Source organism: Falco biarmicus, chromosome 8 (genome assembly GCF_023638135.1).
Source record: "Falco biarmicus isolate bFalBia1 chromosome 8, bFalBia1.pri, whole genome shotgun sequence".
NCBI lineage: Eukaryota > Metazoa > Chordata > Aves > Falconiformes > Falconidae > Falco > Falco biarmicus.
This window is the reverse complement of record NC_079295.1, coordinates 59109263-59134013: the sequence shown is the minus strand read 5'-3', so window position 1 is coordinate 59134013 and position 24751 is coordinate 59109263. Positions and strand designations below refer to the sequence as shown.

Below are 24751 nucleotides of genomic sequence, written 5' to 3'. Positions count from 1 at the left end.
GCAGCCACTATGCAAAGGAATCATATGGGATAGAGAGGAATGGCAGAAAACATAGCAGTAGTGTGGTACTGTACAGGGGGAGAAGGTGGCTGAGTCCTGAACATCTTTATTTTCTGTAGGATTGGATATGTCTCGTCTGCTTTGGCTGCAAGTGACAGGACACTGAGTTACAAACTTCTGCCAGGTACTGTGTGATGGTTGTTATTTTCTAATCAAGTTCCTACTGCAGCCCATCAGAAACTAATAAACACAGTTTTTTCTTCAGTCTCCATTCACATATGATCCATTACCTTGGACTTCTGGGAATTCAACAGCTAGATAAGTGCTTTCTGTGGGAGAGGTATGCTTGGGTATACAATAAAAGTAGGAATAAAACGGTTGTGTAGAGTTAAATCATGACAACATAAAGAATGAACTTAGTTCTTTAAATCTGTAGAGGCAAGCACTTTTTTTGCTTTCTTCAACTTTAGTAAATGTCCAAAATTATTACAATATGCCCTTAAATTTGACACAGATCCACAAATTGTTTGCAAACTGTTCCCTTTGACCAGGTCTTGTGCTACCCATTACTCTTGCTGTTTGAAGGGCCATTTATAGTCCGTGGTATCATTAGTGAATCTGGACTGGAAGAAATCCAGACTAAATTATGTCTGGACTATTATGAAGGTGGTGAAAGAAATTGGCTATTTCAGATGGTTTCATGCTAGCAGTATTTATGAAACTATCTTTCTGTTTGTGCATTTGTGAGCTCTTTACTGTCTGTGACTGGCTCTGTGGAAGAAAAAAAGGCGTTTCTATGTATGTTTGTGGGTGTTGTATAATAGCACAATATATTTAGATGAGTCTCTGCTCTTATTCCTGTTTATGAATGTTCCTTTTCTTTTTTCTCTTGAACTTCTGATCCCGAGGGTTACTTGCAATGCGTAGGCTAAAATCTTCCCTACTCCATTGCAGTAGAAACACTCATTAATAGACTCATTAATAATCTCCAGCTGGATACTACCCAGGGAGACCTATGTGCTCTGAGTTAACATGTCTGTGGCTACCTCTGCCAAGTGGACATCTATTATTTTCTCACCTCAGCCACAGAAATGGCTCCCCTGACAGAAGCACTTTGCTATGCCACGATACCCAGAGATTGCTGAATATTCATTGTATCTGACTGCCGAAAGTGCTTCGCCAGCTTATGGTATTAGAGCCAAGATGTTTTACTACCTCTTGCCTTTTGCTTTCCTCAAAGTGCTGTGGCTTGTGTCGTCAGCTCAGTTAACTTTCTCATCTGAGTTCCTTCACTTGTGCTTTGCTTTGAGAAAGGTATCAGAGGGAAAAACTCTGATTTAGCCCTAGTGCTTTGATTCCATGAAAGTGAAATTTACAGCCCTCTTAGTTTGCTGGAAGATTGATTAAAGAAGACAAGTTTTGAACTTTGGTTCAAACAAGAGGTGGTTGTAATAGCTGTAATCTTCTGCTTTATATTTCCCCAGGTGAAGGGGGGAGGAAGTCTCTGTCATGGTGAAAATGAGGGATGTAGGTGGCCTGTGTTCAAACAGCAGCAGTCACAGGTCCTCTTTGAACCTCTCAAGATCACACGTGGCCATTTTGTGTTGCTTTAACTTAAAACTAGCCCACATGGCTTTGTGGACTTCTGGCCTGATTAAGGGTGAATGGCAGAAATGACCCTACAACTCCGTTGCAGGATCACAGTCTACAAACTCCATCTTCCAGCAAGGAGTACATCAGTTTCCTGGTATTTCCCAACCCATCATATTTGCTGCTGATTTAAGAATATAAAAATGGCTATACAGAGACAGTCTGCAGGTCCATCCATGCAGAGTATTGTCTGTGGTTAGCAGCAAACAATTAAAACAGGCAAACAACAACAAAAGTGTGTGGAACTGGCTGTATGCATAGTGAGCTTTCTTCTGTTCTGTAGAAGCAAATGCCAAATCCTTGTGGCCAAACAGCTGTGTACTCTTACAGGCTTATGCAAATTTACAAAATTCCACTTTTGACAAAATCCTCTTTTATTCACTGTCATTGTAAGAAAAGGGAAAAAAAAAACCCAAACCCTTGAAATGCATCTTTGATCATTATGTAATTACTTGAGCATTTCTATTCATGTAGAAGATTACTTTAAAATGCAGTTTTTCCTTACAGCCGCCCTGCCTATGGTTGGAGAGGCTTAATTTCGATCCTTTCCTCTGGCTGAATGGGTTCAAACCTGCTTGAATTGTTTTACAGAAGACTTCCTCGCTAGTGAGGACGTAAGCAGAGTTTTCATCTGTGTGAACGAAGGTGAGAACTCCTGCCTCAGTAGTTGTACTTCATGTACAACACTTAAATATTCAGCAAGGGAGAAAGCATGCCTCTTCCCTGCGTCGGGCAGTCTGGCATATTATGGGCAGCCCAGATGCCACATCTGGAGAGCAAGAGCCCTGGGGCATTTGTGGCTTGCTTGGTGGTTTGATGTGTTCTTGAGAACTGCGACTTCAAATACCATTAAGTAGAAGAGGGAACTGAATCCCAGTCCTTTGCCTGCAGTCTGGAACATGAAAGAAAACAATGTTGTTAGCTTATTGTCTGATGTATGCAGCCTTTAATGCCTGCTTAAAGCGTATGGCTCGAGTCACTGATAACCTGATAGGCTGTGTCCACTGTTGTGTTAGTTCTTCTCTTTTATGAATTCTTTTGAAATTCAAGGGTGTGCCAAATGAATTTAGCACTTGCCGAGATGCCGAGAATTATTTAACTCTATGCAATTGTTAAGGCTCCATTGCATTGATCAAGGCATTTTTCACAGATTGCATAATGAGATTTGACTTTCTGCTTTTCCTTGTTCTGCAATTGATGTTTTCCCTCCTCAAAAGGAATTTAGATTAACAATAAATGTGGGGATGGAATGACAAATATGTCTTATTTCTTGCATACTTTGCAGAGATCCCTTCATGCAAGATTTTATGTGCAAGCAATACAGGGAGAAAGACGTACACAGAAAATTGTATCGGTGGTGGTAGTTATGTGGAGCTACTCTGTTTCATACTAGTTTAGACTGGGGCTCTCTTGTCAAGTTCTCTTGGCCTTACTGTTGTAAGAAGTTAATTCAGAACAATTCTGCTATATTTCACTCTCTGTAGATCCTGAAGTCAAACCTCTTCCACTGATGAAACCAACCATGTTTCCTATTTCTCAACTCGGTAGATACGCCTTCGTAGTTAGAAATGAAGTTATCTAGGATTTCAAAATACATTTTCCCTACACTTAAAAACTGCCTAACAGGTTGTTTATGGAAAATCTGTTCCAGCTATAGAAGCAGAATGGAATAAGCAATCTGTGTGTCTGGCAACAGGCCTCATAAAAATCCAGTTAAAGAACTGCATTCTCGAGTTACTTATTCAATGTTTGCCTTCGCTATATTTAGCCACACTTTGCAAAATAATAGGTTCATGTACTCTCTCTGCCAACAGTATTAATATTTCAACATTACACAGCTAAACCAGACTTCTTTATTTGTTTCAGTATTAATTCTTTCTATGCAGGTATTAGCTTTGTGGTGCTCTGTGGAGTGCCTGTAGTCTGGCTCACTTCAGGTTTCCTCTTGGACTGAGCTGGTCACTGGAGGGGATTGATGGTTTTGGTTTTCAATCATAGGCACATCACAAATACACCTTGGGTTACAAGCGATCTACAAGCTTGTCAAGTGACAACATAGTAATTCTCCTAAACTCAGATGGAGGAGGTATAACTGGAATAGGTAATGTCCGAGTCTGCATGTAAACTTGCACGGTATTTATGCACCCGTGATGATGGAAAAATAGACTAGATTTCTGTCCTTGCCTGTAGTTCAACTGGGTATTTTGCTGTGCAATCCTTTGACATATGGGTGTGCCGAGTAGTTCTTTTAATGACTTTTGGTAGCATGAAACCTTCCTAGGAGATCCCAAAGCTCTTAAAACAGTTAAATGCACATGCTAAATCCCACAGGCATGTATAAAACACAGCCGTGAAAGGGCTATCCCAGGGCATGATCTGCAACATAACGGCACTTTCCTTGACCCATGTGAAACATCAGTTACATCACCCTCCTTGCTTTATCCTTATTTACTGTGTGGCCAACCACTGAGCTTCTGCCCCCAAATCTTTTCAACTCAGTGGTGTCCCCTTTCTCTCCCAATTAAATCAGCTTGATCTGATGTTTTTGAGCCTTTTCTATGTCAGGTTTCTGTGGGTCATTCGGATGTGTCAAGTCCAGTCCCTACGTGACACTGAAGGCTCCAAGCGGTGCATCAGCCCTGAATAGCAGCAGAGGTCAGGAAATTACGGAGTCCTGCCTTGTTCAAATGTGGGAGCAAGATTAAGTTAGACATAGTGTATTCAAACAAAACTCTTCCTCGCAGTCATTAGTGGTGGCGTGGAACTTAAAGCCTACAGAGCAGCCAGAGGCATTTGCAGATCTGGTAGGTAGTTGATTTTACTTGCACATCAGGAGGTGGATGCCGGAGATCTGCATTTATTGCCTCCTTCCACAACGGATTTGGGTTATTTATCATGTTGAATTTTTTTTTTGGTGAAAAAATTCTGTTTCCTTTGATGCAAGAAAGTTCTCTGTATTAAAAGTAATTTCTGTTTCCCTGAGCATCCTGCCTATGTCCATCCAGTACACACCAGTAGAGGCCAGGACATAGGTTTGACTTAATGAGAACAGAAGCAGCTGCACCCCACGCTTAGACAGGCCCGGCTATCAGCATCGCTACCGATATGCGTATATAGGTGTATATATATATATATATGTAGGTATTGCTACCTATATATATATATGTATATACCTATACTTTCATGCATACCTCGTGCATGAAGCAAGATGCAGGGAAACAGAGCAACACTGTGTGAAGGTAGAAACACGTTCTTAATTACTGGACCAGACTGAACGTGGAAATGGGCATGATTGATAAAAGTGGATAAGCTACCCAGTCAAAAAGAAAGACCGTGTTTGGGCTGCCTGGGGCCAGGCATCGGGAGGTTTAATTGTGTTTCAGGTTTCCATTTTAGTCACTTTACAGCATTGAAAATTTACTGCCATTATGTGACTCCTAAAATCCAAAATAATTTAGGATTACCTTTGGGATCAAGATGTTCTTAGATTTTCGGGTTTTTTCCATGGGTCAGAAATATTTAACTTCTGAAGGAGCAATGCCAAGCTTGTACCTTTTATAACTTGGTATATTTTAAACTAAATCACAACAGCTAAGCTATCTTTTTTTTTTTTTTTTTTCTTTTCCCTCCTCATGCCAAATACAGGATTTTTCCTTCAAAAAGCATTTTCAAATAAAAGCTATTTCCCTTTACCAGTAAGGAATTAAGCCCCTGTAGGGATCCTTTGATTTCTTCGGTGTACTAAAGGTAGGGCACAGGGGATTTTTAATTTCATGGTTTGTTTGGTATTTTAGAAGCAGTGAACACTAGTGGTTAGATCAGCTGATAGTAAATCAGAAAGCAGGATATGTTGTGTAGCTTTTGTCCAGTCCTTTAAGTATTCTTTTGTATTATTAACCCCTTCTGACAGGATGTTATTTATACCCTACTTGAAAATGGGGATAAATCCTCACAAATGGCAAATTCACAAAAACTCAGCAGAAGATTAAAAGATTATGTGTAATGTAAAGTACAAAAATGAGAGGGGATGGACAAGATTTCCTCATGGACTGGTGCTACTAAACTGTTGCTCTAGCTCCAACTTGTTCAAATGCACTCCACGGGTGGATTGTTGTCTCTGAGGTTAACTGGGGACACTTGGACCATGCAAGTACCTCGTCTTATGAGGAAAAATGTCTTCTGCAAAGTGGGACGATGTGGATAAAGGGCTGTTCTGGGACTATGTGTTGTACTGGCATTTCCCATGTTGCATTTGCTTGCAGACAGCTAGAAGTCAATTCCAGGCTGGCAGTTTTCTTTGGTCCTAAATAAATCACCTGAAAAGCCAACATGTTTGTGGTGGTTGGTTGTTTTTGGTTATTTTCCCCTTCCCCCAAAACCCCCTCTGTGTGTGTAGTAGAATTGGAAAGAATTGTGAATAACCACCAGTCATTAAAATCCCTTTCTTTGTGTGCTTCTATAGCCCCCATCCTAGAGGCTCTTGCTACCCACAACTGAAGTCACAGAGACTGTGGCTTCATGTCAGATGAAATTATCCATGATGCCATGGGCTGCTTTTAGAAACAATCCACTCTTCTTTGGGATGATCAAACTCCGTCCTGACAGTGGTCTAGAGAAGGGGATTTTTAGATGCCATAAACAATATAAATAACACTAGTCAAAAGAGGAGCAACAATTCTATGAAGAAATTAAAATTTATTCTGAATTTTCAGAATTAGATTCTAGTGAAAATTTCTGCAAAATTTTTAGCAAAAGCAAATGCTACTTTAATGGTTTTTATTTTCAGAAATAAGGTATGTCAGACATGGTATAATAATATTAATTCAAGACCAGGACTCTGACAATGATTTTGGCAGAAGGCTCTAGAAATCTTAATGAAAATTTAAACCAGAAAAATATAAAATGGTGGCAGTTTTCCAGAAGAAAATCGCCACCTTTTAACAGAAAATACTTTACCCATGCTGCTGCATACACTTATGTTCAAAATTCAACAATTATTTAGGCTTTTATTACACTCCATATTTTAATGACCAATTGACATTTAACTACCTTGTGATTACTAACGTATTTAATTAAGCTCTCTGTGTTCCTTCCTTAGTTGAAAAAAGGTTTCCCAGATACCATAACAAGACCATTTCATTTCCTTGTAGCAGGACTGAGTCTGTTGCTGTTGTATATTGAAAATCGACTTTATTCAGTGTTCCTATGTGAAATGAAATACAGAATAAATATTTACTAGGTATTAAAAATGTAATCTGGAAACTTTTGCTGCTTCCATCAGCACTCAGGGGGTCTGATTTCTCTCACTGACTTCATGCCACTGATTTCAAAGGAGTTGCTCCTCGCTCCTGTCTACGTGTGAGGAAAATGAAGTTCTTGCTTGTGCTGGGGAAGACGTCTTTAGATCTGGCCAGTAATGCTCCTGGCTTGTTCTCGGTCTGAACAAGGTCATTGAGGTAATGAAAGACCCGCTTCGAGCTTATGGGTGCTGTGTCCGGCACCGGCTGTCCCCGGTGCTTTGGGTGCACCTTGCTCTGGAGCTCTTTGGGGTGGCTGGCTGGGGATGGGCGATTGCCCAGTGCCCTGCCAGCTAGGGGACAGCCTTGCTTGTCACTGCACTGGACTTCGCCTGGCTCTGGCACAGCAGTAGTGATACCAGAATTGGTCCCAGGATTTACACCTGCCTATTTCAGAAGGAGGACCTTTAAATTTCAGAAGGAGGACCTTTAAGCCTGCAGATTCCCATGCACATGGAGGCTCAAACCTGGGCTCCTGAACTGCAGTCTGACCTCCAGGGCATCCCTCCAGCACTGAGATTGACACGTGGCTAATAGAGGATTATGACTTCAAAATGAGACTAAGCAGTGGGAGCAGATGAGTGTTTAAATAACAAAGAGTCTCTTCTTATGCAAATTTCCCAAGCAATAAAGAACAAAGAGAGGATCTCATCCCTCTCCTACCCTCTGAGAGGCTGGGAAGTGTAAACAAATTGCTCCTACACAGAAGGGGAGGGCTTTGCTTTTGCTGTGTGCTCTGCAAGAAAAGCAGAGGAGAGATGGTGAACATGAGCCTTCCCTGGGGTCTGGCTTGGAGGGAGGAGAAGCAAAGTAGGAGACAAGGCTGGGATGAACAGTCTAGTTCCAGCCTTCTCCCTCTCCTCCCTTTGGTCAAAGCAGCACTAGATTTATTTGTTCACTTGCTGCCCTGGATAAAGCTTCCTTGCCTCCAAAATCAGAGGGCTGTGTAACTGCAGCAAGAAGCTTCCAGAATCCATAGCAATAATGAAAGAATAGGAAATATAAAAATTGGATTAAAAGGCATCTGCAGCTGTGGGAGAGCTTTCCCTCTCCATTAAACTGAAATAGCCACAGTGCAAAAGGAGGGTCAAGGTACCTGAGTGTCAGAACAGAACACAAAGCTCCGACAGCTTTCATGTCTTTGACAAAGACTGTAGTGAACAGTGTGACTGGCTTGTGCCCATGCCCGGGGCACAGGGTTAATGATGCCTGATGTACCATCCAGATCATCTTGAGTGGGGCGGGTCTGTGGTGGAAAGCTCTCTTCAGACGAATTGGTTTATAAACCTGGAGCCCTCTCATTCTCTGAGGGGCACTGGGCCCCTCGTTTCTTCCAGGACTGGTAGGAAATCGGCCTCTGAGGTAGCTAAAGCTTGGGCTGTTGCTGAAGATTTGAGCCAGGATTCACATGTGTGAAAAGTGAAAAATCTCTGTCGCAGCTGGGGATGTGCTGCTGGCCCTCCTCTCCCTTTCAGCATCCCTCCCTTCACCTCTGGCAGGAGGAGTTTTCTTCTAGGCTCTGCTCTGTCTATAGCCACTGGGTTTGGGGAAGGCTGAAGGGTCAGAATAAAACCACAAAGCAACAGCAACAGTTTCTCCACCTCTGGGCATGACTAGTTTGACACTTATTCCTCAGGAAAGCTTTTATTCTAGCAAAGGACAGTGCTGTAAGTCAGTGCCCTCCCCACACTGCTGCTCTTCACTGGAAAACTTTCTGTACCTCCACCTGACAGAAAATCTCATCTGGCTGGACAACAGCTGATTAGCTTATCAGCTGCAAAACCAGCATCAACAATTCTGTTGATGGAGAAGGTGATAATCTACAAAGGCTTTTTCTCTGCATAGGGAATTTGGACTGAGATTTGATTTTTGGAAAGGAGCAGGAAGAAGTTACTTTCATAGTTGTAGAGCAGCATCCTGTGAACAGGCTGTTGGAATTCATGTGACCCTTCAAGTGCTTCAAAGTTGCAAATTTTCTGCATGGAGGTAGTGGGGAACTGTCCCTGCTCAAAGGTGCATGCCTGAACCGCAATACAGTTTTTTTTTGGAGCAAGCATTCTTATTTACTCTGTTTATAAAACCTCTAGCACAACGGGATTCTCTGCGTAGCCACCACGAAGATGTTACCTTTGTAAATATTCTTGCTGTTCTGCATGCATGCATTTGAAATGTTGCTGGGGTGGAGTGGCAAAATCAATCAGAGTTTCAGCAAAATCCATAGGCGGAGAGCTTCTGTGCTGCCAGTTCCCATGGGCATCCCAATCCCCCAGGCAGCTTTGATAATCTCAGCTTGTAATTATTATCAGTAAACATTTTACTGTTGGGAGCAGGTGAGTGTGGCTAGAAGGAACTGGCATATATCCAAGGAATTCTTATGCCACCTTATTATCATAGCAAGTGTAGTAGGGAACAGGCAGTGTGTTTTCTTATTGCATTTCACAGCCTTGGTGACTGAGACATAGAAAAGCCCATAGTCAAACCAGAAATCTCTGTCCATTTGGAAATTTGAATAGAAATGTCCCATATTCCAGGCCAGCACCCTAATGTACATCTTTCCTCTGTGTTGTCATGTATCAAGGAACAGAGGAATGATTTACGTAGGTCTTATTCACAGGGAGTATTGATGTTTCATTATTTTTCACCCCAAATTCCTACAAAATACTTTCTGAAATTTTTCCTTGTGGAAAATCAGGCATTTTTGAGTTTCATTATTTTATTATTTTCTTTACAATCAAGTTTTCTTACCCTTTCTATGTTAACCCATGGTATTTCCAAATGTGGATTTGTTCTGTTGTAATCTTGATTTACAGTAAAACAATATTTTAATTCAATCTCATAATTTGCCCCAAAGAATAATCTTCATCAGAAGTTTTATTTGTAATTGATTTTGTGATGTTTTCATGTAAAAATAGAAAAGTGGAAGTGTTGCAAATAAGTGAAATGTCAGCGTTCCAAAATAACAGAAAAAATCCCAAAGCAGAAATTCAAAAAAATCCATTTTTTTCATTGTTTCAATAATATTGTGTCAGTTTAATAGAAAGCAGTTTCGTGTGAATAGCTTTCCCAAATCTTATCTGTTAGACAACATTAACTGCAACCTTTTCATCTAAGACCAGTAAAAACTAAACTCCCACAGAGTAGATACAAAAAAAGTAGCAGTAATATTTTTATAGCAATAACCAGAAATTCACATACAAAGCTGTTGGTATGTAAAAGTTTTGAAACAGAGCAAAGATGAATATAAACAAGAAGACTGGTACTAGTACTTTTCTTTACCTTGTTCTGCCATCCCCTCACCTTGTAAATCACTTCATGAAACCTCATTCCTTCTGTTTTTGCAGCAATGAACCTGGTAGGAAAACTGAATAAAAATCAATTTAATACAACATGGCTAATTGTGTCCCACCTCGATTCCTCCACTGTTTTCAGCATCACAGTATCCGAGTGCCTTCCAGGAGTGCAGTGAACAGTGTGACTCACATCTGGTGCGTGTTTGTTCTCTCGCTCCCTCCTCGGGGGAAATTATTTTCAGTTGAGTGATTTGTTAGGAATTCTTTTTAAATATGTGCACACAGGATGCTAAATACTTGCTAGAAAAAGGCCAGGCCAAATAAATTTCTCCTGGAATGGAGGAAAACGAAGTTTATAGGGATTATTATGTCTCTTGAGAGTTAATACCATAGTAATTAGTTATTACCTGCACACAGGAGACGTAGCGCTGCTGACCACAGCTGCAGCGATCGCTTCAGCGTGGGTGGGTGTCATTGAACTTGGGGATAAAGGACCAAGACCCAGAGAGTGACCTGTGCTGGCAGAGAGATAAGCACTTGTATGTACTTGTGATGGCCCAGCACTACCGGCAGGAGCTGCTGCAGAGGGTTGGGATGCTTCAGGCATGATGGCAACTAAGATCAATCCACAGGGTCCCCTGCTGTCTCTTTGGAGCTCTTGAAGCCTCCTGGCGTCTCCTGTCCTCTGCCTGCCTGCATCATTACTTCCCAGTGGCATCAGGGCATTACAGGAAACGGCAGGCAATGTTTGTGTTAGAAGCTGTTGAGCATGCTTTGGTCATTGCCCTTGTTTCAGGTCTTCCATGAGCCATTTCCCCACTGGCATGTGCCCTGCTAGCAGATACGGGTGGCCTTTTTAGAGTAATCCAAATGCTGGAGTTAACAAGGTGCAGACATTAGGATCTATTAATCTGGTTTAAACTCCACTTACCTCTATTAGCCTAGTGGTCCCTAGAATGGGGTTGAATGGCCCCGTTTACTAAGGCTGTGTTTAGCTAGTAGAAAACACTGGGCTTGAGAATTTAAGGGGAATTTAGGATGGCTTTGTATGCTCTTCAGATGAGTTATGTTGTTAAAACAAAAACTCCCCAAAACCTGCTCCCCTCGCCCCCAATCCTTTAATTGGAAATACGGATGATTTACAATATTTACAATTATCCTGTATTTCCTAAATATTCCTTTAAGATGTTGAACTGCTGCCTGATTCCACTGTCACTGAATTGGATTCCTACCTATGCAAAGAATTTTGCTCCTTTCAAAAGGAAAGCACATTCCACCCAGAGATTTTGATGGCATATTTGAAAAAAAAAAAACAGGTGGGGGGGGGAAAAGGAAAATTTTTTTATTATTATTTATTTAAAGAAATACACAATATGTTTAAATGAAAATGTTTGCCCCTTACTTGGCATGAGTGGAGGAGCTCTGAAGCTGTGCCCTGGCTGGGAGGCAAATGTCACTCATAGAGTCTCACAAAGGAGTTAGTTTCCAGGTAGTTTTGTTCTCAGACTGTTCTCAGGTTATCCAGCATGCGATGTAGAAATAGAACTTGCTCCTCCTGAAGCGCTGTGTGTTGAGGGCATTGCACAGTAATGAACCCTGTGTATTTATGGCCCTGTGCATGTTGTTTTGGCATTACCATTTGTAGCGCTTTGTCCCCAGCAGCTGTTGGCAGCTGTCTCCCCTTCGGGCAGCTGGAAGGGGTCCTCCGCTCTCCTGCAGGACTCCTGATTGTGATCAGCCATCATAGCTCTGCCTTGCTGATCCTGCACCTACCCAGAGGCACAGCTTGCCTGGGAAGAGTTTTCCTGTCTCCTTTCCACGTTTTCTAGAGAGGAAGCAAGGGAGTATGAGGGGGCACGCAAATGCAAGATCTGACGATGAGCATTTCGCTGCTCTGTGCCTCAGCATCTATAGCTGTAAAATGGGAGTAATATCTCCTTCACTGAGCTTCAGTGGGGTTCAATATGTGACTGTTCACAGGAGCAGATGCTACTGTAGAAATGGAATTGTTTTTGAGTGTTCAGTTACTTAATGGAATTATTTTGAGCATTCAGTTAATTAGTTGCTTTGAGTATTATCACTGCTTTGAATGGAATTTTGCTCCACACCTGTTTTTTTGTCCCTCATCCCTCTGGCAGCTTGGTTTCCCCATTGGCAAAAAAAAGTAAGCTGCTTGCTTACACTAGTATTTTGAGGGTAGAAATTGAAGGAATCATTTCTCACAAAATAAATACTTTGATTTGTAATAAGAATTATGGATAGGGTTAAACATTTACATGTAGTAGGGGTTTTTGAGGCTTGGGTGGTGTGTGTGGTCACTCGTGTTTATTTAGGCTACAAAACACATTGGGGTGATAATTTTTACTGACTTCTAAGTAAAGTCTTTTGACCCACTTAGCAGTGCAAGTTCTTCTCTGGGAAGCTTGCATCTGAGCAGCGTGTACTTCTGTAACAGGACAAATAATTGCATTCAGCAAGACTGGGTGTAAAAATATAATCAAAATGAAGAAGGTGAACTCTTTCTTATGTAGTCCTCTTGCCTTTCTTTATTCACCATCTGCTAGCTGCTGCTGTACCAAGCACCCATCTGGCTCTGTACCATTCTGCCTCTGGTCCAGAGAGCTGCTCTTGGTTCTCAGGAGGGCTCTAGGCTCTGAAGCACTACTTGAAACTGCTGTGGTGGTGGAGTTGTTCATGGCATTGCTTAAAATGAAGTCCCTGGTGCCTCTCTGTAGAGGAATTAAAGGTCACAGGGACCTCTTGGAAAGAGACAAGTAGCATGAAGAGATGGCACCGCTGTCCTTGCTGGGTTCTGTGAAACACTGGACATTTAACTTTAAAGCGATCTTGACTTCTGGGGTCTTTGCCCTAAAACGCGCTCTGTTCTTACCAGACACAAAGTGGACCAGTCACAGGAACACGCAGGATTCTGGCTGAGGCTGTTTCTTTTAAGGCTGAGTGGTTTCCAGGGGCAGGGGAAAGCACTGCTCCCTTTCTTCTGCTCTGCGACTTGCATGTGTTCACATGGACACTTCTATCCCTCATTGAGCTTTCCCAGCAACTGGAAATAGGCTAAAGGGGAAACTAAAATCAGGAGCTTAACCTCAAATGCCCTGCCAATGTGATACTTTTTGATAAAATCTTTTATAGATGTTATGAACAATAATTATGTTTCTTCAGGCTGTTGACTTTCCCATAAAAAACAACGCAGAGCAGTGTCCTTTCCTCGGAAATCTCAGAGGAAGTTTAAACACTCTGGGAGAAGCTTGTTCTCATCTAAGTATGATGGTTTTCTGACTAATTCAAATTTAATCTTATTCAGCTTCGTTGCTGTCAGGGTTCCTACTCAAAATAGAACCTTTCCATAGGTGAAAATCTCTAAATGCTGAGCTAGCAAGAAGCAGGCTTATGCCAGTTTTTTTAAATTATCACTCTATTTAAATTTCCACTTTAAAAATGAGTACAGGTTAATTTCAAGATGATATTTCTGTATGAATTGGCTTTTAGGCAAGGAGTTTCTTTTCTGCTTATGCTCTTCCCCCTCCTGTATCACCCTGTGCAAGCACCCTTTGGAATTCAGTGCGGCAGGATAACATGCAGCCAGTAACTGCTTCCAGGTTCACGGGAATCTTCAGTGCTGAGGTTGTGGTAGCCTCTCTGCAAGGCATCTAAAAGTAAATTATGTAACGTGATTCATTTTCTTCTCTTCAATATTTTTTTAAAAGATGATTTCACTATTTTCTGTTATCTTCTTCATAGAGATCTCTTCCTTTATTTTGTCCTCTGTGAAGTTTATGATTTGCTGTACTAGAAAATGTGATGTTTTGCAGAGAGGCTTGTTTTGTTAGACTCTATATGTTTCTCTGCTTCTATTGACACTGAAGATGTCAAAAAAAAAAAAATCAGGGTGTTAGGAAAAGAGAGGTTATTTTCCTTGTACAGCAAAGGTGTTATCTTGAGTGAATTCTGGGGTCCCCTGGTCCAGGTCTTCTTGAGCCTGGGGCACGGTGGCTTTCCCAGCCCTGTCATTCTCCTTAGTTTGCTACCACGTCTCAGCTGTTGCTCAGCTTGCCTCGCTGGTGACATTATATCCAGTTGCTGGTGAGCTGAGTGTGAAGTCAAGGGAAACAAATAAAACTTGAATGAGTTGTATGATCTGGTTAAGTTGTCCCCAGGTAGCAAAGCTCTTATTTTCCTCCCTAGAAAAAGGGAGGAGGATGGAAGACAGAAGAAGCAATGATAGCTGCAAAGCTGAGTGGTTTTCCAAAGGATTCTGTGAGAGATCAGCTGCTTTGAGTAAAGAAAGCAGAAGCTGAGAATAATTTTGCTGTAAAACTGAGTTCTGTGCACTACCATGAAAAACTGTGATGCACTCTGATAAAAATCGTCACGTTTATTTCTCGGCATGCTTGGCTAGTAATGCACTGTTGTCTGTCCAGTCTCTATTGGCTTTGGGTTTTTTTGCATCATCCTTCCCTTGCTAGTAAATGACCTACAACATCCATAACGTTTTTCTGAAACAAATTGGGGATGAGCCTAGCTCAGGGAGCGTCCGGATCAGCAGTGATGTGCGCTGTGCAGTAGGAAGATGCTAGAAGCTGTCTTTCTGGTGCATTGGTTACCCAGGGAAGTGATTGAGTCACCAGCCCTGGAACTGTTTAAGAGACACGTAGATGTGATACTTAGGGGCATGGTTAAGTGGTGGACTTGGCTGTGTTAGGTTTATGGTTGGACTCAACGATCTTAAAGGTCTTTTCCAACCTAAATGATTGTATGATTGGTGTCCTGGGCTCGGCTTACAACTCTGAGCTTGATATGTGGGTCCAGACCCCCCTTTTTAAAAAAAAAAAGAATTCTTCTGTGTTCAGTAAGGGCTGAGCCTGCACTGTATTTTCTCTTCAGTGGGAGTATTAATAAATTCTCTCTTCTCCCTGGCCTCCAGTCCTGGTGGGACAAGTCAGATTTGGGTATCTCTGAAATTCTTCTCCCCTCTTCAAATGTGGTTTAAAATTTCCAAAATAATTTAAGAGGGATTGCTAATATATATGTGCTCAGCCACTCGCTTCACTAGGAAGTTAGGCTAAAAATATATTAAGATGCCTCTTTACTTGTGCAGCTGAGACCTTGGCTTGTACCTGTGAATCTGATGTGTGTTTTTTTTAAAAAAAATGTCCTGATTTTTCTTTCTAGGCCCTCCATGCTTTACTCTTATCGATGCTGTTGATCTGGGTTTGTTGTGTGGTCCTCTGCACTCTACCAAGATGCAAAGTTTGACTTCTCTGTTGCTTCTGATCACAGTCTTCTCCAGTGCATGAGATGCTCCTTCTGGTCCTGTCTGGTAAGTCTCCTTCATTTCGGATTCAAACCTTTCTTAAAATGTTATAGTATTTGTAAGAGTAGGTAGATCCAAGGGAAATCCACTGTAGAAATCGTAAAACAAAATGTTTTCCCCTTGTCCAACATTTTCTTCATTGAACTGAAGGGGAAAAAAAAAAAAAGAGTGTAATACTTGTTACCTTCTTGTGTGTAAAGCCTGAAACAAGCTGAGATGCCTAACTTCAATGCATTAACAGTGTAGGTTAAAGCTCTAAAGAACTTGATTAAAATCTAGTGAGGTTACTCAAGTTTGTGAGAAAGATCAAAGTGAACGTATGTGAATTGCTTGCAAATCACCTTGTTCTCTGATGTCCTGGCAAAGCAGCAGCACTGCCCTGGCACCCTATCTGGAGTAGTCCTGGATGGTCAGGGCTGGCTGAAGTGATGGTTCCCTCCCTCCCTTCCTTATGTTTTTTCCTAAAGGCCATCTCAGATGGTCACCCAGCAAAGAGCATGTAGGCTTTTGACTGGAGGCAATTTCTTCTTGGTGTTGGATGTAGAAATACTGACTTGCTAAGTAAGGAGAACGTTGCGTGCTTGTCTGAGGTCAGTGTGTGATTTCTGCACATTTCCTGTATGTACGGTACTCGGAGCTGTAGGGAGCTACTAATGTGAATTATCTGGGCAGCTGCTATTGGGCTCATACAGCTATCATAGCTTTGCATAAATGTCTATCAAATAAGCCAAACTGTCATCACTGAAGAACACTCTGAGCCATTTCTCAAAGGGTCCAGAAATATCTCTTGGTTTGGATATCTAGGAAGCTGCTGGTTTTGCCCTGTTAATTTCTGAAGATGAGGGTTTTGTTTAAAGATTTTTAACAGCAGCAACACCTGGAACTCTGTTATGTTCAGTTGAAGTGGGAAAGATATTAACCTTGAGTGAGCAGAGTTTGCTTTTTAAAAAATTAATCAAAAGAGTATGTTTTGATACATTAAAAAATGCATGTCATAAAACTGCTGTCTCTGTGCCTGCCAAAGCCAAGAACTGTTCAGGCGTGGGAAAGAGCAAAGAGGAAAAAAACCCAATAAAAACTATCCAAGCCTAAAGGAAATATTAGGAAAAGAGAGGAAAGACAGCCACCTGGGATGCCCGTGAAACAGCTGATTTTAATCCCTTACTGGTGATACATGTTTCCTTAGAAAGGGAATTTATAAATAAAAGAAAAATTGCATGGAGAATGTGCTTGGTCACTATTTTTAACCCTCGGCTTGGGGCCAAAAGCTCTTCTTACAGGCAAGAAACAGTGCTCTCCTTCAGACAGCAGGAATTCTCCTTTCTCATGCACCTCTTCTGCAGAGCTGGTGGTGCTTTAGCGAAGGAGTCCTGGCTTCCAGTTTCATAGAAAGAAGGCAGCAATCGTCACAAACAAACGTGCACAAGGAGGTAGTACAATGGGAACTACTTAGGTTTGAGGAAAATCTTGTATCTGAGAGAAATTTGTAACTGATCAGAAAGGCTGGGAAGAGTTTGGAAATGGTAGCACCAGCTTCGTGCTGCTGAGATAGAATTTGCAATAGCGTGGGGCTTATGAAAATCTTCAGCATTACAGCATTTGCCCTTATGCAGCTGTACGAGAGTTTGGACAGTGGCCAGGATGCCATCTGCAAGTGTCCAACAAAGTTCCAAACACTTTGTAGAATAGATATTGCTCTCCCTTCACTCCCCAACAACAGTTTCAGCCAAGTGGGAACGGAGGAGTTTTATAAGATTAGCAGGCTACAAGCAGTGAGCTAACCTTGTCTGCCTTCAAAGCCAGGGGTATAATCTCTAAATTAAATTTATGTGATTTATCACATCTAGGAAGAGTGGTGAAACAACCAGAAATACTAGAGGAGAAGGGGAGGCAAGATGATAGCCATTGGACTGAAGGGGTTTTCTCTCATCAGTGGTAAAACGCACAACTCAAACCACTGAAATGAGATTCATGCTGGGTCCCCAAACCAAATTTTTCTGAAACACAGAGGTATTTAATATATTACTATCAAAATGCAATATCTCAGGACAGCGACCCATCTGTTATCATGGAGGAATCAGATGGAAAGTGCATTAGAAGTTGGAATTCGTCCCTACTGGGAGAACTGCACTGAGTCACGGTGATGTATGGGATCTGTGCAAAGGGAAGAGAGAAAATACTGTCCCTATGATTTATGTATTGCATAATCACTGCCACTTTCCACAGCATTTCTGTTCTGTTGGCTGCAGCCAACAGCAAAGATAGTTTCCCTCTGACTCCTTTGCAGTCTGATTGTAGGGTTTTTAGTGGTGGAGGAGCTCTGTTAGGACAGTGGAAGTGTGTTTGAAAAGCAAGGAGGAACTAATACAAAAGACAAAGGCCAACAAAAGCTGACCTAAGAGAAGCAATAGCAGATTTGATGCCTTAATGTATAGAGTTGATACATGGAAGGATGGTTTCATTAAGCATCTCATGTGTTTCTTCTTCGCAGCCAGCTTTCATGGCACCCCATAACAGACATTGTGCAAATGTAAATCCATGGAGAACTAACAGGCAATTTGGGCTGTGCAAGACCAGGCTGCCTTCAGAATGGCATGGGCCTACAGCCAGGATCAGTCCAAGAGTCTAGAGAGCTAATGCCACATTTATGTCTGTATAGCTAAAGTAAGAACTAGACCCGGGACGGTTGAGTAAATCTAGTTCCCAGTAATGACAGATTAATAGGATAAGGGAAAGCCTGAAAACACTTTACCCTTTGCTCCCAACATGGTGCTGCCTAATGGCAGAAAGAGTATCTTCTCACTGACATTGGACCCTGAAGCACGATGATGAGGTGCTTTTTCCTTCTGCAGCTGCAGAGCCTTTGGTGCTCACAATAAAACTCACCATCTTTCCTACCCCTGCACCATTGCTTTCCACTGCTACTTAGCTACCAGAGGTAGTTTGCCTTCATCCAGCTATAAGCCTCTCGCTTTACTTTGATTCTTATGTAACACCTACAGCTAAGACGGGAATAAAGCCACATCCTGAAAACTTACCCCACACCCTTTGCAAAGGGACTGATTAAAACTTACTTGTTATCCTTAGGAAATCTGGCTACCTCCTAAGGAAGAGCTATGAAATAGCTTCCCCGGTTCACCGCTGTGATCTTCTTAGGAATCCTATCATATTTCATTTTTATTATCTGTTATTAGAACTACTCAGGTGGCATATTGAAGAACTCTTGTCAAAAATGTAGCGTTGCTCTTTTATCAGGAATAAATAAAATCTATCTCATAACCTAACGATTCTTTCTGAAATTACTACAGAACCAGGCAAAGAGGAACTGAAGATAATGTATTTTTTTCATTTATTGCATTTAGTGTCCATCATCTTTCCTTGTATTTTTCCATCTTTTTTCAATACCCCCCCTCCCCCCTCGGGTATTTAAAGGCTAGTAAAGACCGTCTTGGTTTTGTTTGGTTTTGCTGAGTTTTGCTGGTTGGCTGAAGCTGGCAGATGGCCAGCCTCACATCCACATAGTCTCTCTTAATACCTGTTAGTGGGGTGCTGCTCCAGGGAGACACCTCATTAAATTCATGTTGGCAAATGTTTGTCACCTTCCCAGGAGCTCTGCGGTGATTAAGGTTGGGGTTTTCCTTGCCTAACTTCATCTCTCTGAGCACGTTTGAGACAGATCCAGGATCCATGCTAACAGGCGCTTTCACAGGTATCCAGGATTACTTGCCTTCTAAGGTGCCTTTCTCCCTTTCTGCTGTTGAAGGAGCCTGGGTGACAAGCCTAGGTTACATACCTCATTTTTTTTACGCTTAAAATAAGACGAATTCTATCCTCCAATTCCTTCAAAGCTATTTACTTGATTTTTCTTGCCTGGTTGCCTCTGGCAAGAGGCTGTTTCAGATCAGTTCTTCCCTGCATGAAAAGATTCTTGCTCAATTCCTCCCAGGCTTGACCTTTCTTGAGCTTTTTCATTTATGCCACCTGCTTCCCACATTTGACATAACTCTAAAGAGAATTCATGAGATGGTACAAAACTATTTAGGGCTATGTTTTACCTCCCTCACCTCTGCATCTCCTCTCTCCCAACAGATACAGGTCATGTTAGCCCAGCGCTTCCGCGTGAGGTACCAAGCTGCTGAATCAGTCCTGTATTGCCTAAACTCCTTCTTCACGGCAGCATCCTTGGGGCCATGCTATTGCTTGTTCAGTGTGAGAGAGAGGAAGGACACGAGGAAATTCTTTTTCCTTGGCTGAGTCCCTCGTGCTGGAGGAACCTTAGTGCAGCTGAATGTCTCCAGAGATGCAAGAAGGTTGCTGAAGGCACTACAGTAACTCCATGAAGGAGATTTATGCCGAGTTTTATATGTTGGGAAGTTTTGGAAAAGTGGAATGGATTAATTGCACTTTTTTTTTCTTTTTTTTTTTTTTTTCTTCTCCCCAAACAAACTTTTGAGAACTTTAGGCACACTGGAAAGGAGCTTGGAGGATTGGAGAGCAGCTTCCAAGCTACATATGCATTTTCCTTTTCTTTTTCTATCCAGTTACCCTGAAATTCTCTTCCCTGTTTTCAGATTGTTTCTTTAGCTTGGAAATCAGCATATTGTGGAAGGAAAGGCTGTAAAATCAGAGCATGGTTCAACGTTCCCTGAAAGGCACCGTGATAACATGCACTATAGTTTGTCCACTTTGGGGCTGGCTTTGCATAATTGTTTATCCAGCACTGTGTATTTGCATAACATGAGGCACGTTGGTCACAATCTCAGTTTACTGCTTGCTGAAAAGTAATTCTGTGCCTTTATGTGCTCTCAGGAGCTTTTACCTTAGGTACACACTGAGCCTGTGCACAGCAGTGTAAGGAAAGCTGATACAAAAGAGGTAAAGAGGGTGAGGTTTTTTTGGAGAAAAGGGACTGATGAAGAAATTGGGGAGAGGAGAAGCTGATAAAAATCCTGGGCTTGCTCAGATGCATGGAGAGAAATCAGTCTTTGCTTTGATATGAGGTATGGGGTAGGCCCATTCTGTCCCACTCCAGCTTGTCCCTCCACTGTCCTAGCCTGTCCCTGAGCCCCCCCGGGGTGAGGGCTGCACTGCAGCCACCTTGTTAGCTCTGTCCCTGCTGCTTCAGGAATCACCAGATGTATCTGCCAGAGCTAAGTGATCCTGTACTGAGAGGGGAAAAATATCCATTGTAAACCTCACCCAGAACATCAGTGATCTGGAAGAGCAAGTTTCAGGAAGCAGGTGAATGAATGATTTACCACAAGGTAGTTTTGACCCTTGCCAGGGTCATCTTAAACACCGTCTTTCTTTACGGCTGACTGTGCGTAGCGCTGAGAGACTGGTCACAAGGCAGTGATATACGTTTTGCCCATCTTACTCTCCATTACCTGGGATGTAGAGAGTTTCAGTCTTTGAAAACATATTAGGGAAAGCTTGAGAGGAAAGGAACTGTGCAGTCAGGGACGGTGCGCTCTGCTGGTGCAGTGTGGGCTAGGTGGCTTGTGCCAATTAGTGGAAATGGTTTATTTGGATTCTGCTTTATTTACTCATTGGGCTGATGCAGCTGTGGAGAGTCTGCTGGTTCCTCACCAGCAATGGATTTATATGTAGGCACATTCTGGTTAGTTCCCATAGAAAGAGGTAAAATAAAATAGTTTTTAATTTGGAGAGTTGTTAGCTGCTGCTCCCCAGGACAGGAGAGATTCCCTACTCCTTGGAGACTTTACATTAAAAGCTGATGTCTCACACCCCAGGTTCAGCCCACCAAACTTTGGTCCTGAAGCATCTACATTAACCTCCACACAACCTCCCCTTTCAGTCTGCAGCGTGTGAAAGGCACCTGCACTGGGCTGACCTCAGAGGAGCAAATCATCCTTTGGAGACATCTCTCTGCCCCAGCAAGGGCCCAGGATGACTAGTTACTATTTCCATTTTCAGCATCCCAGTTAAATGCCTCCAGTCCTGTGGGGTGAAGCTCTGTCTGTCTCCCAGTTAAACTACTGGTGTTTAATGAAGCCCCTCACTACAAGACAGACATTGAGGTGCTGGAGTGCATCCACAGAGGAGCAAAAGAGCTGGGGAAGGGTCTGGAACATGAATCTTATGAGTGGCTGAGGGAACTAGAGTTGCTCAGCCTGCAGAAAAGGACGATCGGGGGGACCTCATTGCTGTCTACAGCTGCTTGATAGGGGGGTGTAGGCAGGTGGGGGTCATTCTCCCAAGTTACAAGCAATAGGACCAGAGGAAACCGTGTCAGGTTATGCCAAGGGAGGTTTAGGTTGGATGTTAGGAAAAATTTCTTCACTGAAAGGGTTATCAAGCACTGGAACAGGCTGCCCAGGGAGGTGGTGGAGTCACCATCCCTGGAGGGATTTAAAAGATGTGTAGATGCAGCGCTTGGGGATGTGGTTTATGGTGGACTTGGTAGTGTTACGTTAATGGTTGGACTCCATGACTGTAAAGGTCTTTTCTAACCTAAACAATTCTATGACTCTGTGTGGGTTTTCCAGAGGCAGGAAGGGGGATCCTTATACTTTCCACCTCAGAAGGGAGGTGTCCCTTGTCCTGTGTTAACAGAGTGATGGCACCCTTTGTGCTGTAAGGACTTTAATTTCACGGTGAGAAAGTAGGAAAATGCTAGATTTTTGTCTGCGTGAAATCTTTGAATCTGCTGAATACTTACGAGGCAACAAAACTTGCAAAAAGCCTGGAAAGGGGCTGATTTACAACTGCTTTGTGGGCGTAATTTTCTTTGCTTACTTGTCCTAAGCTTTATTTGCTTTGGGAGAATATTACTGTGCGTGTTTCAGTGTGACATTTACAGTTTTCCTCATGCAAATTGGCCCAGCGGCAGCTCAGGGACAGCAGACCATGAACTTATCAGGGTTGGCAGGGAGAGTGTGCGGCGAAGTCAATACGGGGGTGTGATTTCTCCTCCCTGCAAGAAGGGAGCTGGATCGGTTGCTGTGCAAGGATGCTCTGGAGAGCTGATGCAGAATTATTTTCTTTTTGCTTCAGTTGCCCTTTTTCTCAGCAAAAATCAAACTAGTATTTTGGGGCCATGCTGCCCAGTTTCAAGCCTTGAGGCATTTTTTTCACCAAATGTGATGCTATTTACTTTATTATTTATCTGTCTGTTTGGGTATTTTTAAGAAAAGTTGTGAGAATATGTATTGTTCCTCCTTCCTTCTTCCCCAGACACTTTCACAAATTCGAAAATCATCTCATATAATTTTGTTTAAAAGAAGAAAAGAAAACTCATTTTGGAGCAAAATTTGAATGTCTATCTAGAACAAAATACTTTGGAAGCAGTGAAAATGAGGTTTCATAATTGGAATTGATTTTTAAGGTTCACCATGCAGTTTGCTCTCAAGTCCCCATGGCAGTGCAGGGAAAGAAGATGCAAAACAAGAACAGGGATGGTACAGTGACATCAGGCACTGTAGAGCTGATGGGTGGCTGTGGTGGCGTTATAAGCAATAAACCCATGGTGTGGCTGCATGCTGCAGTGTAAGGTGAGATACTGCAATTGTCTGAAGAGATGAAGATGCTAGTTTTGCTAACGTCTTGGAGTAAGGTAAACTATGCAGCAAGAGAGGCACAGCTTTTATATTTGGTTAGATATGGCACTGATTTATATCAGGAAGGAGTTTCATGCAGCGGGGCGCTATAGGGAGGCAGTTGCTTGTGATTTACTCATTGTGGCAAACTTGCTTTGAGTTTTACTTTTAAAAACCCCTGTGTAGTCTCTTTTTTCCTGCCTCCCTCTCCTGCGCTGAGCAGCACTAAACACTGTTTGCCACTGAGGACATTTACACTAATTTTTGAAAAAGCGCTGATGAAGCAGGACGCACTTTTATTGCTGTCACAATATCTCTCAAGCTTGCTTCCTTGATTGCGTTTGTAAAACACCGACCTTAATAAAGTTCAAACCCCAAGGAACGGATGGTGCAGACGGTAGCCCCTGAATGACAGCCCATCTGCTTGTGTGTCTTGCAGGCCAAAATGACTTCATTACAAGGCAGTATTAAGCTGAGTGCAGAAGCTGGCAGGAAAGCTCAGCTTTGCTGTATCTACTGCTATGCTCTTGCCCCATTTGATCCCATGGTGCGTGCCAAGGTAATTGGCACACAAGTTCTGTCCCTCCTGCTGGGAGATGCTTTCATTACACAGCGTGTTTCCTGCAAGCGGGGAAACATGCGCTTTGCATGTCAGCATATTTGCACGCTGGTGTAGGACACAGATGGACGACTGCCTCCTAATGAAGGGTGCACAGGGTTAGCTAAAAATTTAGACTGCAAGAGAAGAAGGGGAGGCAGGGCATGGTGAACGGGCTACTGTAATGCAAGGACACTTCTATTCCTGATGCCCATCTTTACCTGCCTAGGAAGCTTTAAAAAAAGACTTTTCAGCTAGATGCTCTCAGTGCTATGACAAACAAAAGCTGGAAGTTTGGGGACCCTGCTCTGGACCCTTTAATCATACACTATGAGTCTGGAAGACTCCTGATGCGTGTAGGTCAACATCCACATTGCTCAGAAATGAATGGGCACGCATCCTGGCATCCAGCAGTCCAGGCTGCCGGTGGTTGGGAACAGCCAGCTGACCCCCACCCAGAACAGTCCAAATCAGAAGGACTATCAGGTCTGTCTCTTCTGAAGAGGAGGCAATTCCTTAGGCTGAAAATCATAGCATTTAACCTGCTGTCACAGGTAAGAAAGGTTTCTCTTCCCTTAGCTGGAAAAGGCTTGAGCCAAGTCCTCAGTATGCTTTGATCTCCTGTTTAAGTCTGCAAATATGCCTCAGCTCCAGCCTGAGGCTTCTGCAAGTCAGCCAGTCTGCAGTGCTGTTACTCTTTTCTGGGTTTGACCTGCAGGTATCGTGCTTCTGTCTTCTTTGCCTCTCCTGAAATTATACAGTGTGTTTATCCCCAAATTCATCACTGCCACCCTTTTCCACCCTGGATGCCTCTTGCCCTCACAGTCCTGCCATTGCACATATCTCCCAGTCAGAACCCTTCCCTGGAAGCAGAGATGCCTCTGATGAAGGTGCTGGAGAGGTTCATCTCAGCTCTGAGCTGCAGCCGTCTCTCCGTGCACATTTACGATGGCAGCACACTCTCCACAGCCAGAGGCCCTACTATTTCAGTCCTGGCCTTGGTCTGGGAAGACTGCGGTGGCAGA

The 24751-nt window shown here is 42.7% G+C and overlaps 1 long non-coding RNA gene across 5 annotated transcripts in view; it reads left to right on the top strand.

Annotated features, from left to right (window-relative positions):
• The window catches only part of LOC130153505 (uncharacterized), a 193618-nt gene that overhangs the window by 75580 nt on the left and 93287 nt on the right, over positions 1 to 24751 (top strand). For all 5 annotated transcript variants that reach the window (XR_008823418.1, XR_008823417.1, XR_008823416.1 and 2 more), the window contains one exon: positions 15428 to 15575. This is a non-coding gene — a long non-coding RNA (uncharacterized LOC130153505). The remainder of the gene's footprint in view (positions 1 to 15427; positions 15576 to 24751) is intronic.